The sequence below is a fragment of the Staurois parvus genome, unplaced genomic scaffold (assembly GCF_062004578.1).
Source record: "Staurois parvus isolate SC_StPar_1 unplaced genomic scaffold, SC_StPar_1.0 ptg000473l, whole genome shotgun sequence".
Classification (NCBI taxonomy): Eukaryota; Metazoa; Chordata; class Amphibia; order Anura; family Ranidae; genus Staurois; species Staurois parvus.
Window position 1 is genome coordinate 665,348 of NW_028318269.1, and position 16,547 is coordinate 681,894.

At 42.2% G+C, this 16,547-nt stretch overlaps 1 protein-coding gene across 1 annotated transcript in view; it reads right to left on the reverse strand.

Moving 5' to 3' along the window:
* The window catches only part of CDH22 (cadherin 22), a 542,246-nt gene that overhangs the window by 404,503 nt on the left and 121,196 nt on the right, over positions 1-16,547 (reverse strand). The gene's annotated exons all lie outside the window — the stretch shown is intronic.

The following is a 16,547-nucleotide window of genomic DNA, read 5'->3' on the forward strand; positions in this document are numbered from 1 at the left end:
ATGGGCTTTAGATATGGACAGCACAGGAAACAGCTATGTTATCACCTAATTGGGTGCATACAAACTATAAATCTAGAACATGATCATTGACCGTAGATTTTTTTACATGTTATATTTAACATCAAAGATTCTAGATTTCTGACTATCTGTAAAAAAAACACTTTATATACTGTATAATATTGTTGTAATAGCAAAAAAGTAACAGTAAATTGAGTATATAGGAATTTTGTGATAGAATTTATCTAGTGATGGGTTTTAGAGAGGTGGAGTCCGGAAATGATGTGGATAATTGATATTATTAACACTTTTTTTTTTAAATAAACGGTGTTAAAATATAATATAATATCCCATGATTAATATTTGATACTGCAGGTACAAAGGTAGTATAGATCAGCGTTTTTCAAACTTATTTCAGTCAAGGCACCCTTTTGAATTGTGCATAATCCTGGGGCACACCAGTCTAAGGCTTTGCTCACACCAGGAGGTGAGTGTGTGCACGCTTTTTTACGCATTCCTGCATGTCGCAATTTTCATGGGCTGCCTCTATGCATATAAAACATGAAAAAAGGTGCCTGCATACGTTTTTAAATCACACAGCACCAGAACACATGATACTGTGGTACCATGCGTTGTAGCAGGCATGAATGTATGTGCATTTGCTAGATGTGTGGAGGTGTCATTAAGAATTAATGGCACCCACGCATGTCTGCAAAAGGCAGCACATTTTTGTGAGGTATGGGAAAACGTGCGATTAGTAGTGACAGCAGGCTCTCTCCTCCTCTCTGCTGCTATCTATACAACTGCTGGCAAAACAGAAGGCTGTGCAGGCCTCCCAACAAGTCCTTAGCAACCGAGGACGTCAACATGATCGGTTGGTAGGACGCAGGCTGGTGGTCCACACAGCTTTCTGTGTTGCCAGAAATAGTGCAGATAGCAGTGAGGAGGAGGAGAGAGCTGGGAGAAAGAGCAGGTTGTGCTCTCTGCCTCCTCTGTCTGTTAAAGCAGGATCACACTCAGACTGTACTGCTGCTTCGGCACCCCTGAGTACTCTTCGCGGCACCCCAGTTGAAAAACACTGGTATAGATATGTGTAATGTATTTGTTTTTGTAAAGAAATGTTTTGAACAATAAAATGTTTGTAAAAGAAATTAAAAAAGGGGAGAAGAAAAGAAAAAAAAAACGAACTGGTTGACTGTCTTGGTCTTACACATAAATCCTGCTGGTCCCATTTCTGATAGGATAGAGGGAGGATATTTGCCCCTTCTCTGAGTCATTTTGCTGTGTGTGTAGTTTGATATCTTTCTATTCTAAGACCATTCAGAATATAGACTGTTCAGGCTATTTACAACATTGCAGTATGTTAGCCTGGTGAAAAACTGGAACTTTAACCTGGAATACACCATTTGATGGTTGCAAGTGGTAATTAAGAAATTTAGGTATCTATTATTGTGCATGACTAGAGAGAAAAGAGGTGGTAGATGCTGAACCCTTGAATCATATCTTTGTTTTTTTACTCTATGTGTAACTTATTCAGGACTCAGTTTTGTTTGGCACATTCTTCTGCATAAATTTGAGTGGATCTAAGATACAGTATAAGCCAAGTGAAGGTCCTATTCTCCAGAGACGTGCCTGAAGGAAAACTCCCTATACCACATGAAATGTACCAGTGGGGTCCCTACTTAAACTACGGGACTCAGCATCCCACACCTCTACTACTAAAAACTTGACACGAGTGTTCACCACTCTCTACTCTATCCAAAACTTAAAAAAGGATAGTGACCTTTAAAAAAGGTACCCAAGTATTACAATTACAGTAAAATAAAAAGTTGAATGATTGATAATTAATAACATAATTAAAAGAATATTTATGTTATTGTGCTTCTTAGTTTAATCATTATATTGCCTTTGTCATATAGTATATCCCATCCAGCATCTTCTAGTATCCTATAAATGAGGTCCAATATTCCAAAAAACATCACATACATCAATTCTTATATACAGTATTCTGTATACCACATATATCAATATTAACTCTGTTACACGTAAATACTTAAATAACGAAGTTCCAGAAGGCACGGTCTCTAAAAATATCATGGGGCGAGCACATGAATGAGGAGGAAAACAGATCCCCAGGAGGCCAAATCAGGCCATGAACCTATGCTATTAGAAAACTGTGTGCAGAGGAATTAATACAATTTAGTAAATTGGCAATTCATGGATTCCCAGAATCCCGTAATTAGATATGGTGAAAACTAAACTTTGTATGTAATAAGCAGAAAATACTCTAATTAGCCCCTCTCCTTCCACATCCATAGGACCAAATTTATTTCTTTGCAGTCAGAACTATAAAGCAGGAAATAAGGGCATACTGTAGATATAAAGAGGCCCTGTTCAAATTATACCGATTTATACATGCAGGACTACCCCTTTGGCGTTGCTAAATATTTGGGTCCCCCTATAGTCCTGCATAGCCAGGCAATCTGCATTCTCCACACAAGCTTGCATCCAGAGTCATAAATCAGTCCTTGAGCTCTGTTTTTAAGGTTTATTAAGGGGATTTAGAACTGGGATAGGGTAAGGGGGGTATAGGATGCCCAAGGGAACCGACAACTGAGGACAAACTTCCTGGAACTATTTACAAGCTTTCTCTGCAGCACAGTCTCTGTTGAAGAGCTAGCCAGCATCTCTTTGATGTACCACCCCAGACCCTAGATGAACTTCTCCTCTTCACCCAGCAATCTGGAGGTATCCCTGAACAGGGCATTCTTTCCTGTCCGTTTAAATAGGTGATTAGTTACAAGTAGGAGGCTAATCTGGTTTCCCACCAGGGTGTTCCTTTCTCTTTCCGCCCAGGCTGTTAAGGTGATCATCTCCCATACTTCTTGTGGGTTGGCTGCTGCTATCAGCTGGGTTGCTCATTGCCTGCCATACAGGTGGTCCTCTTTCAGGGGGCCCGTGAATTTTAAGCTTTCCACCTTTTCAGCTCCAGGCTTGCAGGCAGGCTCCATCCCACTAGGCCTTCTGGCAGCCTTCTTCCTCAGCTTCACATCTCCCTCTCTCCTTCTTCCACCCGACTTTTCTCCCACACTTCAGACTCCTGCCCCTGAGCAGGCTCCATTACTTTTTAAGGGTGTCCAGCTCCTTGCCAACCTCTTGTTGGTTATTGGCTAGGACCCCCCAAGAGTGCAGTCTTCCACTCCTTAGATCCACCCACTGCCTCTTAGGCCTTCCTCCAAAAGCCCTAGAGTAGGGGAAAATTCCAGAGAGGCTGGCCAGCAGAGTCTCGCAGCCCTGACCACAATTAGACCCCTCTCTGGCTATTACATCTGGGCTGCTGCTCAGACCCTCTCTAACCATTGAAGTCTAGCTCTCCCTAGCTAAACTAGGAGGGTGCTACATAGATATGACCTCCTCCCCCCAAAAAATATGGATTTCTAGTAAAATGTATGTAAACCTCCCTCCAAAAAAAAAAACAAATTACAGTAGTTTCAGCATCACGCTTCACTATATTCAGTTTTCTTCAGCTTTGTTGCACACCTGGAGATTCTGCCAGTTACATCAATTCCTGGTGTAGGCAAACAATGCTGTGTAAGCCTTTGGTTAGCTGTTAGGCTATCTATCAGATAGGCAATGCACAGCAAGCTGAAATGGTTTGCAGGGCAGGCTGACAACCTTGCTGCTAATTGTGAGGCAGTGACTAAGGGTTCTATTTAGAAACATTCACCGTACAAATGTCACAGCATTCACATTGCCATCGGAAATACCCTCTATTTCCTATGATCGGCAGCTCCATCTAGTGGCCATAACACTTTAATTTCCTGTAATACCTCAATCAGGAAAATACGGCATCATGGCCATGGGATGGAGCTGACTATCGTAGGAAATAAACATATTAAGACATATTATGGGTATTATTTATGATAGCTGTGTGAATGCTGTGACATTCATAGAGTGAATTGATTACACAACATAAATAGGTTCCTTAGTGTTGTCTGCCTACAACAAAAGGTTGTTGTTTGCATGATCGCTAGGTAAGAAACTTTGCAGCAGAGTCACAAAAAATAGTTTTCTTATGGGTGGTGTCTTTTAAAAAAGAAGATCAAACTCAAGAACTTATGGAGTGCTGGGTTCAGATTTTCTAAGGAGCCTCGAAAAAGGTCACTAGGTACACTGGATCTATTTTGGCAGCACTCCACAAAATGGGGACACCCCTTAGAAACAAGGAAAGAACCTACAGTTGAGCATCCACACACATACAGTTTTAAAGAGAGTGCCAAACAAATGTTCAAGAATCCAAGGTTACTAACACTGGCTTTACATGCCCTACTAAAACGGCTCCAAGCAGTAAATCACAAATTTACATGGTATCTGCTTACCTGTTTAACCACTTCACCCCATATGACGTACCCGTACGTACTTGGTTTGAAGTGGTAATACCAGGATGATGGCTGCAGCGATGGGCTTTACTGTACAGGTGATCCAAACAGCTCTATAACCAAACGATCACTTCTAGGGTTGTGGAAGGTCCCCCCACCCTGCCACCTGCCATCTTTACTGGGCTCTCCCATGCAATTGGGGAACCTGGTACCACTGCCACTTGGTGCACTTCTGATGTGAGATGGGAGGAAGGTATACCCATACCTGCCTCTCCTCTGTGATGTAAGAAACTGGAAGCAACAAGGATTTAGTCACTTCTGGTTTTGGTTTGATGTTTACAAACTGTTACCAGCTAGAAAAGGTTTTGATGTCAGAGGAGAAATCTGGGGTCTAATAAACCCCAGATCTCTCAGTAAAGAGGACCTGCCACTTCCCCAGCTATCACAAGGGATGTTGTTCATCCCTTGGGTTAGCAATAAAGTTGATAAAAAAATTGTTAAGGGTCATTGTAAAAAGATTTAAATACAATTATAAAATTAAAAATGCATATGCAAGTGCCGCAGGCATATGTAAATGGTAATTGCATCATGCATGTGAGGTGTCAAAGCGAGAGCAAAAAGTATTGTACCAGACATCCTGTGGAATGCTAAACTGGTAACCTGTAAAGGCTTTTAAAGCATTGCCTATGGAGATTTTTAGGTAGTGTAGTTTGTCCCTGTTCTATGGTCGTATGCAGCTGGAAAGCGTTGGCATGTTTGGTATCTATGTACTTGGTTTAACATCAGCTTTATTATTTTACCAAAAAATGGGTATTATTTTGTGTTTGTGGACACTGAAATTCATTACAGTGTGTATTTCCTGAACACTTTCCAGAAACCCATTTTATTCTCCAGGGTCTCTGCTTCCAAAAATATATCTTTTTTTTGGGGGGGGGGTCTAAGTAGCTTTATAGCAAAGAAATGCTGATTTTACATGTATGTTAGAAGTGCCTGAATTGGCCCAGGGGTCAAGTGGTTAAAGCAGTACGCATCTCCTCCCTCCCATGTTTTTTTTTCCTCTTACATGTGGTGCTTGCCCCTATAGTATAAGTACTGCTACAGGGTGGCTGGGCTGCACAAAATCACATATATATATACATGATTTGCATTTCTGGGTAGAGGGCGCGTGCGCCACCCTACCCACACCACCATGGGCGGCTATGGATGTCAATCACCGGGTCCCGGCTGGAGATTCCCCACTAGCATCTCACGATCACCGAGTAAAACTGACAGGGGAGAGACCTTTGTGTAAACAACACAGACCTCTCTTGCCAGCAAGGACATGCCTATGTGTATTTCTCTGCACAGCAAAGAAATACACAGCAGCATGTTTCCCTAGCTAAACACACACAGCAAAGACATGTTGCAGGATACATTTTGGCCAAAATTTATGAAGAAATTTGATTTTTAACATTTTTTTACTGGATATGCTTTATAGCAAATATTGTTTTTTTTTCTAAATTGTCAATCTTTTTTTCTTTATAGCGCAAAAAATAAAAAATACACAGGTGATCAAATACCACCAAAAGAAATCTCTATTTGTGAGAAAAAAGGGACATAAATTTCATTTATGTACAGCATTGCAAGCCCGCGCAATTGTCAGTTAAAATAACGCAGCGCAGTAACGCAAAAAAAATGGTTCGGTTAGGAAAGGGGGTAAATCCTCTGGAGTGCAAGTGGTTAAAACACATATTCCAGCATTGTCCTGCTGCAATTCACTGTTCAGGTCCCACACAGCAGGGCCTGTACCTCCATCTAGGCTATCTTCACCTGGCTTCTTCCAAGTGCAAGCGGCCAGCCCTAATGACACACCAGAGCCGTCCAATGATGCACCAGACCCGTCCAATGATGCACCTGTATGCCAATTCCGCAACCTGCTGGGAGATGTAATGTAAGTATCCCAGGAGACTGCAAGACCAGGTACACTTCATTCTGAGCTAGGCTAGAATGCAGTGTACCCGCTCTCTCTAGGCCAGAATGGCAGTAGGGGGGCGGAATGGCGGTAAGGGGCGGGCCAAACAAAAAATTGAAAAAAATTCTAGTAATTCTGCTTTTAGAGGGGATGTTAAAATGAACCAACTCCCTTTTGGGAGCTAAGCTCTGCTTTAAGCACAGTCAAAATTCCTAAGCACTGATGAAGGGGGAAGAGTGTTTGACCCCCAAAACGCATTGTATTCACTGTCATGAATCAATTTTATAATTAAAAACCTTGGACTCTTGGTGCTCTCATTGGACTGTATGTATATTATAAAAAAGATGACAATATGATATACACTTACTGGATATAGAGTATATATATGACAGAGCAATATAATCAGGGGTGGACTGACAATTCATGGGGCCCCGGGGCAATAGGGGATCATGGGGCCCCTGTGTCCTTGCCCAAACTCAAAAAAGCCTATGAAAAAGGTACCAGGGGCATCTCATGGGGCCCCCTGCTGCCCCCAGGCCCTCGGGCAGTGCCCGAGTTTCCAAATGGTCAGTCCGCCCCTGAATATAATATAAAACAGTAAGAGAAGCATCTCTAATAAAATAATCTGCACGTGTTTAAATGTGTAATTCTTTTCTTCCCAGAACAGCTAATTCCGACATGCATGTTGCTCCCTTTTTTGCTTTGAGTGTAAAAGCTCCAGGGATGAGTGTTAGTGGAAACAATTCAGGCAGACAGCAGCTTATCCCATCAGACCAATGCTTGCTAATGAAAAGCTCCCAGGAGAATAGATCACTTTAGTTATTAACATTTAGGCGGATTCTCTTGGGAAAGCAGAATCCCAGCAGATTTGTCCGTTCGCTGCAGTATAAGGACAATATTTAACATAATCACACCACTCAATAGTTTCTCCACTCATGAGACTCACAACAGACGGACTTCAATTCCCTACGGTTCCTTTTATTTTGTGCATCAGAAGAAGGAATCATGGTGTCAGCAAGTGAAACTTGGCATGGGGGAAGGGAGCTCAATTTATCTAAAAACGAAAGCGTAGAAGAAATAAAGGACGCTAATTTAATCCAGGTACGCAGTCATTAAAGGGTATGTAAACCTCAACCATGAACTTCGTTTAGTTGAATTGTTTTGGTACGGGGAATATATCATTGGAAGAGTTTTGTTTTATATATTTGATAAGGAACAAAAAACACTTGGTCCTGCCAGAAATGCAGTGAGTTCATAAGTTCCTGTGTTCCCTGTCTCTGTTGCATGGAAATCTTGACTCTATACAATTCTCCTCTGTGACCTACAGAGCATCTTCCTCTATGTTATGAAAATGAACAAAGGGGATTGGTTGTGTGTTTTTAACGTAGCCTCCCTAACGGTCTGATTATGTCTGTATTTCTGTGCTCAAAGCGGTACATTTTTTTGCATGGAAATATGTAGTTTTTTTATTGTAGGCTGTAATTTTTAGGAATAACTCACTGAAATCTGTCCGAACAAGAGTCTAGTAAACATCCCGGGTATGTTAAAATTTGAATCACGAAATCATAAGTTATAATATAATAAATAGTCATAAAAAATAATAATATAATAATAATAAATTTAATTCAATAATATAATCAAACCAAAAACACTGAAATTTGAAATATAGCGCCAAGTTCACACACCGCACAGCGCCAAGTCGCAAAGTCGTTTTCCGTGTCTGTTGACGAATTTTCCCACGAATCATTATCACTCAATTCTGCAAGTGGTTCTAATTTACTATCGCTGTTCTCTAGCCGGTCTAAAACCGATTTTGACCTAAAGGGACGCTTTTTGGACGCCATGGACTTTTCTCAGTTTCCAGGCAGAAAGAACAGTAAAAATGCAGGCAGGGCACAGGACAAAGCACTCGGGACAAAATGTATGTGAAATGGTTTGATACAGTAATGTTTTACTATGTGATTTTAGTGTATTTAGTGAATGTCACTTTTTCACATTTTTAAATTTCCCACCGTTCCGTCCCCCGTACGTCCTGATGTCGCAGGGAACCTAGAAGATAGATGCCGGCATCGGGCAGAAGCCATTGCCGGGGACACTGCAGGAGGGACATCGCGAGAGAGCAGGACAAGATAAGTGAAGAAGAGATCCCGGAGCAGCACTGCAGGGTATTCCCGAGTGTAGCTCGGGGTTACCGCTTGTGTTGCTGAAACTTTACCCCGAGCTACACTTGGGAATACCTCCTGGGAGGTTAATTCCTGTCCTCCATAGATACAGTGTAGCCAGTCAGTGTTGTCACCCTAGGACAAGAAGGAGTCAGTTGCTAAAAAATTTGCTGGAACAGTGGTCTTCATACTGAGGCCTGAGGGTATGTGTATGAATGTAGGTTAGGGACTTTAGACTGTACGCCCCTTGAGAGTTAGGGACTGATGTGAATGTACAATAAATATATATACTGTATGTAAAGCGCTGCGTACATTGATGGCGCTATGTAAGTACCTGAAATAAATAAATAAAAAGCAACCTTCAGCCTTTATCTTGCCTTTGGGGCACTATTACTGAAATGGTTTTCCACCCTAAAGAAGTGGTTTTCCACCCTAAATAAAATAAACAAATGTATATTTATATATTTAGCCATCATTCTAGTTCCTATAAGCTGCTATTTTATTAACACCCTGAGTGATACTATTAACAATATTAGCTATAATAATTAAACACAGTTTTCTCAAAGAAACTGGAAAAAAGCAAAAAAGGGTGCACTCTCCTCATGCATTACCGTGATAAAAAGGAATTTATTGAAAATGACAAAAAGTGTGTACTCACAATCCAAGAGTCATAAAGAAAAGCAAGGAACCAATGTGACAGTCCCAGCAAATATTGGTCTTGCGACAAGGTGTGCTAACACGTTTCGGGAGACAAGCTTCCTTCCTCAGAGCTTTTATTTATGACTCTTGGTTTGTGAATATACACTTTTGTCATTTTCAATAAATAATTTTTTATCATGGTAATGCACGAGGAGAGTGTGCCCTTTATTTGCTTTTTTCCAGTAGTATCAAGATTCCCCGATCGTTAGAGGGTTGCACCTCAGCGAGTGACTGGTACTGTGTTTCTAAGACATGTATGGAACTGAGCGCTGCTTTTGCTTTTCTTTCATGTGTTACAGTGCTCAAAGATGCAAAGGTCCTGTTTATTTTCAAAGAAAGTAAAACACTGACATAGAAATCTGCATTGCAATACATCCAGTTGAGCCCAGATGAGACATGAAGGGTCTTTTAGACAATAAAGAGAATCTGTCACCTATAATCACCACATAGGGGAATTTGTGTCCACCTATCTGGTGAAAAAAAAAAAGTTGCGTAAATTAAAAAAAAAATTTATTGCAAAAAAATAAAAGTTACACCCAAACACAACACCCCCCTAAAAACATTTTGTCCCCCCCATCCTCGCATATATGCATATATATTCTGATACACGTTACATATTGCCACGCATGGGCGGAGTGAAAGCAATAATTCTAGCACAAGACCTCCTCCGTAATGCTAAAATGATGACATATAGAGGCTTTTGAAGCACCGCTTATAGAAAATATAGGTTATTGAAGTTTGTCGCCATTTCATAGGCACACACAAATTTAAGGTTTGGCATGTTGGGTATCTATTTACTCAGCGCTGCCTCGTCTTTTATATTTACCAAATTTTGGTAACTAATTGCATTTGTTTGCCCTAAAATAAACTTTAGTGCATTTTTAACTGAAATTTTGTGTTTCCTAGACATTTGCGATAATATCGTGTGACATAAAAAATTGGAACTACTACTATTTTATTCTCTAGGGTGTCTGCTTTCAAAAAATATATAACGTTGGGAGTTTTGTATAATCTTCAGGCCTAAAATTATTTTTTAAACATGTGCAAAAAAAATTGCAAAAACGGCTCGGGCAGTGAAAGGGTTAAAGCACTCAAAAACACCGCCCACATGGGCGTCCTTGGACCGCTCTCTATAGTCCTCTGTCCAATGAGTGACAGCTTGTAAACTATCAGGGCTGTCCTTGATACCCACCAGGAAGTATGGTGCTGCCCCAAATATCTTCCAGCAGATGGTGTTGTTACATGGCAGGCAAGTTCCTTGGTCCAGGTCAGCTTTCCAGCTCACAGATGGCCCTTTGATCTTGGTCAAAGCAAGGAAATCAGTCATTTAAATATCCATATCACCTGGAGGTCTGAGGCAATGTTTTCTTAAGTCCATGCCCCGATGCTAGGGGGTATGCATAACCTCTCTTCCAGACACATTCTGGAATGTAATCTTTTGTTACACACACACTGTGGTGTAATCCGGTTCTACTAGCATTCCAAGATGACTTCCAGCAGTGTCCAGAAGGCCCAAGTTCATCCAGGCCTTAAGAGTCCTGAAATATCTGATATAAAAATGTTGCACCTTCCAACAATTACTCCCACTGATACAAGGCACTATTACTCCAACTGACACCAGCAACGTGGCACCATTCCTTCCACTGACACCAATAATGGGGCATAATTTCTTCCACTGAAACCAACAATGGGACATAATTCCTCCCACTAACACCAACACTGGGGCATAACACCAACAATGGGGAATGATTCCATCCACCAACACCAGCAATGGGTTATAATTCCACCCACAGACACCAACAATGGGGCATAATTCCACCCACCAACACCAACAATGGGGCATATTTCCTCTCACCAACACAAACAATTGGGCATAATCCCCCCCCCCCCACATACACCATTCCTCCCAATGACACCAAGGATGGGCCACTATTCCTCCCACTAATGCCAATGATGGAGCACTATTCCTCATAGTGACCACAGGCGCTATGTAATTGTTTAATCCCACTGATCACCATTTCTCAAAATGTTTGGAGATGCCTGTGCTAGACAAATGTCACAAGTAATCACCCAGCCCTCATGAAATCTGACCATTTTTGGTTAAAACGTTGATTTCCTATGCTTGTCAGCTCCATCCAGTGGCCATCATTATTTATTTTTCCTGATATACCTTAGTCAGGAAAATACTACGTTAGGGCCACTAGATGGAGATGATGAACATAGGAAATCCTTGCATTAATCAAAATATGATTAGAATTTGAAGGGGCTGGGCGAATTCTTGTGACACTTTTCTGTTTTTAATAGACCCGTAAGTGTGTTAATGGCAGGATCACAGTAGAAAATAAAGGAAAAAAGATGGGATAAAGAAAATGAAGGCAGCTGCCATAGCCAAGGACTGGTGCACTGCAAAATATACATTTTTTGTTTTGGGGTTTCGATAAATGTTAAATATTTTTTACAAAACCTGAATATGTCTTTGTACTAGCCTCCTGTAATCCACTGCAGGTCAGCGTTCAGACTAGGAGAGAAAGGGGCAGCATTTAAGCCAGTTAGGCTTTACAGTGGTGTCAGCCTAACATACAGAGCTGACTGTTAGAAGGAGAAAGCACATAGAGGACTTCCACAGTGAGCTGCTGTTCCTGAATTATCCAATCAGTCTTGACCAAGCTATATTGCTTGACTACAGCAAAGAAAGGTAAATGGTCAAGACCGACTATGATTTCTGAATTTAAAAACTGGCAAAACAAAATACATATTTTTTTGGCAGGTAAGACAGTTCACAAACATCTATTTCAAATGAGTATTTAGCTATCTGCCTACAAAAAACACTTTAATGTTTTGATTGAGCTTGTGCCTGCTTGTGTTGCATGTACTGAGCTGACAGCTTGGCTAGCAATAACACGAAGTAAGAATTTCTTAGAGAATGGAGTCACAGGAGCTACAAGAAAATATTTACACTTGGCTGCAGATAGACCTAATCCGTAATAATAGTGCAGTAGTTGCCAATTTACTAGATAAAGGGGCCTCCAACTGTGGGCCTTGGCATTCCCAGGGGGCGCACATAATACTCAGTGTATGTATTTGTATATGGTATATCATCAGAGATTTCTGATTTACAACAAGATATACTCAGAACATGCTATAGGTGTAATGCTGAATGCTGAATATGTGCTGTAGAAGGCAGAGACTGCCAACAGATTGCTTTTTCTAAAGTGAGATCCCACCTCCAGCACACATATTGGTTTTCTTAAAATGAGATCCCACCTCCATCATGCAAATTGGTCTTCTGCTGTGAGATCCCACCTCCATCACACAGATTGGTCTTCTGCAGTGAGATCCCACCTCCAGCACACATATTGGTCTTCTGCAGTGAGATCCTACCTCCATCACACAGATTGGTCTTCTGCAGTGAGGTCTCACCTCCATCACACAAATTGGTCTTCTGCAGTGAGGTCCCACCTCCAGCACGCAGATTGGTCTTCTGCAGTGAGATCCCACCTCCATCACACAGATTGGTCTTCTGCAGTGAGGTCCCACCTCCAGCACGCAGATTGGTCTTCTGCAGTGAGATCCCACCTCCATCACACAGATTGGTCTTCTGCAGTGAGATCCCACCTCCATCACACAGATTGGTCTTCTGCAGTGAGGTCCCACCTCCAGCACGCAGATTGGTCTTCTGCAGTGAGATCCCACCTCCAGCACACATATTGGTCTTCTGCAGTGAGGTCTCACCTCCAGCACGCAGATTGGTCTTCTGCAATGAGATTCCACCTCCATCACACAGATTGGTTTTCTTAAAATGAGATCCCACCTCCATCACGCAAATTGGTCTTCTGCAGTGAGGTCCCACCTCCAGCACACAGATTGGTCTTCTGCAGTGAAATCCCATCTCCATCACACAGATTGGTCTTCTGCAGTGAGGTCCCACCTCCAGCATGCAGATTGGTCTTCCCCAGTGAGATCCCATCTCCAGCACACATATTGGTTTTCTTAAAATGAGATCTCACCTCCATCACGCAGATTGGTCTTCCCCAGTGAGATCCCACCTCCATCACGCAGATTGGTCTTCCCCAGTGAGATCCCACTTTCAGCAAACAGATTGGTCTTCCCCAGGAAGATTCCACCTTCAATACACAGATTGGTCTTTTCAAATTGAAGTCCCAGTTCCAGCACACAGATTAATCCTCCCCCAGTGATATCACACCACCAGCACACAGATTGGGAAAGCCAATCTGTGTGCTGTTGGTGGGATCTCACTTTGAGCAAAATAAACTGTAGGCTGGTAGTGTGATATCGCTGGGGGAGGATTAATTTGTGTGCTTGATTTGGTCCAATGTTACCTGAGAAGTACCTCTTAGCATAAGCAATAGGTAAAGCCCTCTGTGTAGCAGCTGTAAAGGGACAGTTTTTAGCCCTAACTCTTCAGCCAGCTTCCATTGGGGCCCAGTTACACTATTGGTACGCATGAGAACAGTCCCAGTCAAGTCAGTTCCCAATCCATCTGCTAATAGTACAAAGCCCTAGGAGACACTCTGCACATGCTCAGTTTGATGTGTATAGCTATAGAGGGTTTTTTTGGGGGGAGGGGGGGTGCATGTTATCGACACAGGGCCAATCAGCACTGTCCAGACGTCAGGGGTCAGGGAGCGTGCAGCCTCTTAGGACAGTCAGAGGAGAATGAAAACTACAAGATTAACCAGTGCTCAGCCGGACACTGATAGAGGTCACAAGACTGCTAAATACTGCTGATGAGAAAAGGTATTAAGTAGTTTATATTTACTAAAATAATTGCATTTCCATATTCTGTGTACTGTGGGAGACCAGATATAGGGATTGCAGGGTCCTGGGTTTAGTAACATTTTAAGATCTTTTGAACTGCATTTCCCAGAGGGAGATTATCATAAGGAGGGGGAAGAGCTGCATTTTCTCAGGCTATACAGAACACAGCTTCCCCTTATTGCCTTGAGGGAGTCCGGAGAGTGTACAATACAGTCCCGTGTGCACCACCACTGCTGCATATCAGCGGCCTGAGCAGCATCCAGAGTGCTGAGTCCAGATGTACCAACAGCCAGAGTCACCTGGGTGCAGAGCAGAGAGTTGACTTATTGCTGTGTGTGAGTTGCAATATGGTTGGGAGCTGCTGCTATGGGTGAGCTGCTGCTATGGGGATTTACCATCTGCTGCTAGAGAGACTGATCCCTTTAGAAACTGACCATACAGCCATCTAGGAGCCTTTTTTCAGCCTGCAGGCTTGACTGGGACTATTCTCATGTGCAACAACAGTGCAACTGGGCCCCAATGGAAGCCGGCCAAAGAGTTAGGACTAAAGACTGCACCTTTACAGCTGCTAAACAGAGGCGTTTATCTATTGCTTATGCTAAGAGGTACCTCTCAGGGAACATTGGACCATATTCGAACTATTCATTAGTGCACTCTAGACCAGTTAAAGTATTATTATTCACATTGCAGTTAATGATTATATGCACTGTTTATTGTTGATTTTGCTGGTTTATGTGTTGATTCCAGTCTAGTGGTACAGAGCTCTATCCTGACTTACTTTGGCATAGAGATTCTTTTGTCTAGCAGACTGGGTCTGAACCAACCGTCTGTATTCTCATTTATGTTCAAACCACCATTTACTCTAATCCATACCAATATATTGAGTTAATTTACCCCTATTTCCTTATATTAATTCACATTCAAGTTAAAGGTATCTGCACTTGTGTTTCCATAAGTGCTTGCAGTAACTTCAACTCAATCAGGTGTGTCTGAGGTGCTGAGGTTGTTGTTGGTGTCAAGACACAGAACAAAGAACCCAAATTACCAAGCTGCTCCTGCGGGGGTAACACTACATACTGTTTTTCTTTTCGAGACAGAGTTTAGTGTCACTTTAATGACACTTTTTTTGGCAGTAGTTCACTTTAAATCTAATTCAGGAAAGCGTTTCTACCAGTTTCAGTAACTTTACCGACATATGAGATCAATTCAGATAGTTTTTAATAATATTGCTATAAGAACCTGCAACAGATTCTTAATTACCACCAGTTTCCTAATCTGAGAATTATTTAAGGACTGATGTGAGAGATGCCAGTGCTCAGAGCGGTGCATGTCTGTGCTGGGAAGCTGTATTGAATGTGACATCTCTATCACTGGCTCCATTCAGCTGTCAGCTGGGAGATTCCCCGGCCGAAAGCTTAATGTGAACAAGGTGGTCGGGGACACTGGTGATATCATTACCCAAATATGACAATGCTTATATTTTGGATATGAAGAGCACATAGGGGAGATTGACCTGATAAGGAAGTAGTCCCTACACTGGCAGCAATTGCTAGGTGAGTGGAACCTGATGGGGAACTGAGACCAGTTCTCCATCAGGTCCACAATGCTTTTGACTAACAGTTAACAGCAGTGGGCAGATTCAAAGACCTATTGTAAAGAGTGTCTATGTGGTTGCCCACTGTGCCTGCTGGGACTTAAGGAGTCTCGCCAGAGTCTCCAATTTTTGTGCACTTCCATTTGATCTACAAGTTTACAAGCATTAAAAATCTGATAGAATGTGTTATATGAAGGGTGAATGCGTCACGTGAAGCTGGACGAAAGTCAGTAGTCAGTGCTCCGTGGATAACAGACTTGCTTAGATTCCCTAGGGCCAAATAGCTTTTCATTATTCTCAATTTTCACACATACCCTTGGCAGAATACATAGTGCATGCTGATGCCATCACAAAAAAACCTGCCCAACAGTCCCTAACGACCGATCTTCTCCGGGTCCGGAAACAAACTAAGATGGCCCAAGATGGTGTCCAGCTGGAGCAAGCCCGGGCACATGCTCCTGCGCCAGACGCTTTACCGACACACTCGGCTGACAGTGAGTACCTGGTACAATTAACAAAAGCAGATCTGGATGACAGTCTCACTGCAATATATGAAAAGATAGCCCACAACTTCCAAACAGAGCTCAGTAAATCTACCACCATGCTCTCCCAGGAACTGGCACTAGGTAGCTGGACAGACATGCTTGAAACCAAACATGATGAACTCCATCTAGCCAACTCCGATCTTCGCAAAGATCATGAAGCACTATCTGAGACTGTGGTGCAATTACAAGTACATTTAGAAGACCTTGACAACAGAAATAAATGCAACAACATCTGCATCAGCGGGGTCCCAGCGACAGTCACAGATTTGCTCTTCCTTGTTCACAAGCTGTTTTTGTCCCTGCTTCCAGGTACTCCAGTAACATCCTTTGCCTGTGACAGGATACATAGGGCTCTCAGGCTTAAGCCACCTCCTGAGAAGCCTCCTAGGGACATTGTGCTTTGCCTTAAAGATTTCTTAATCAATAAAGTGATACCCCACA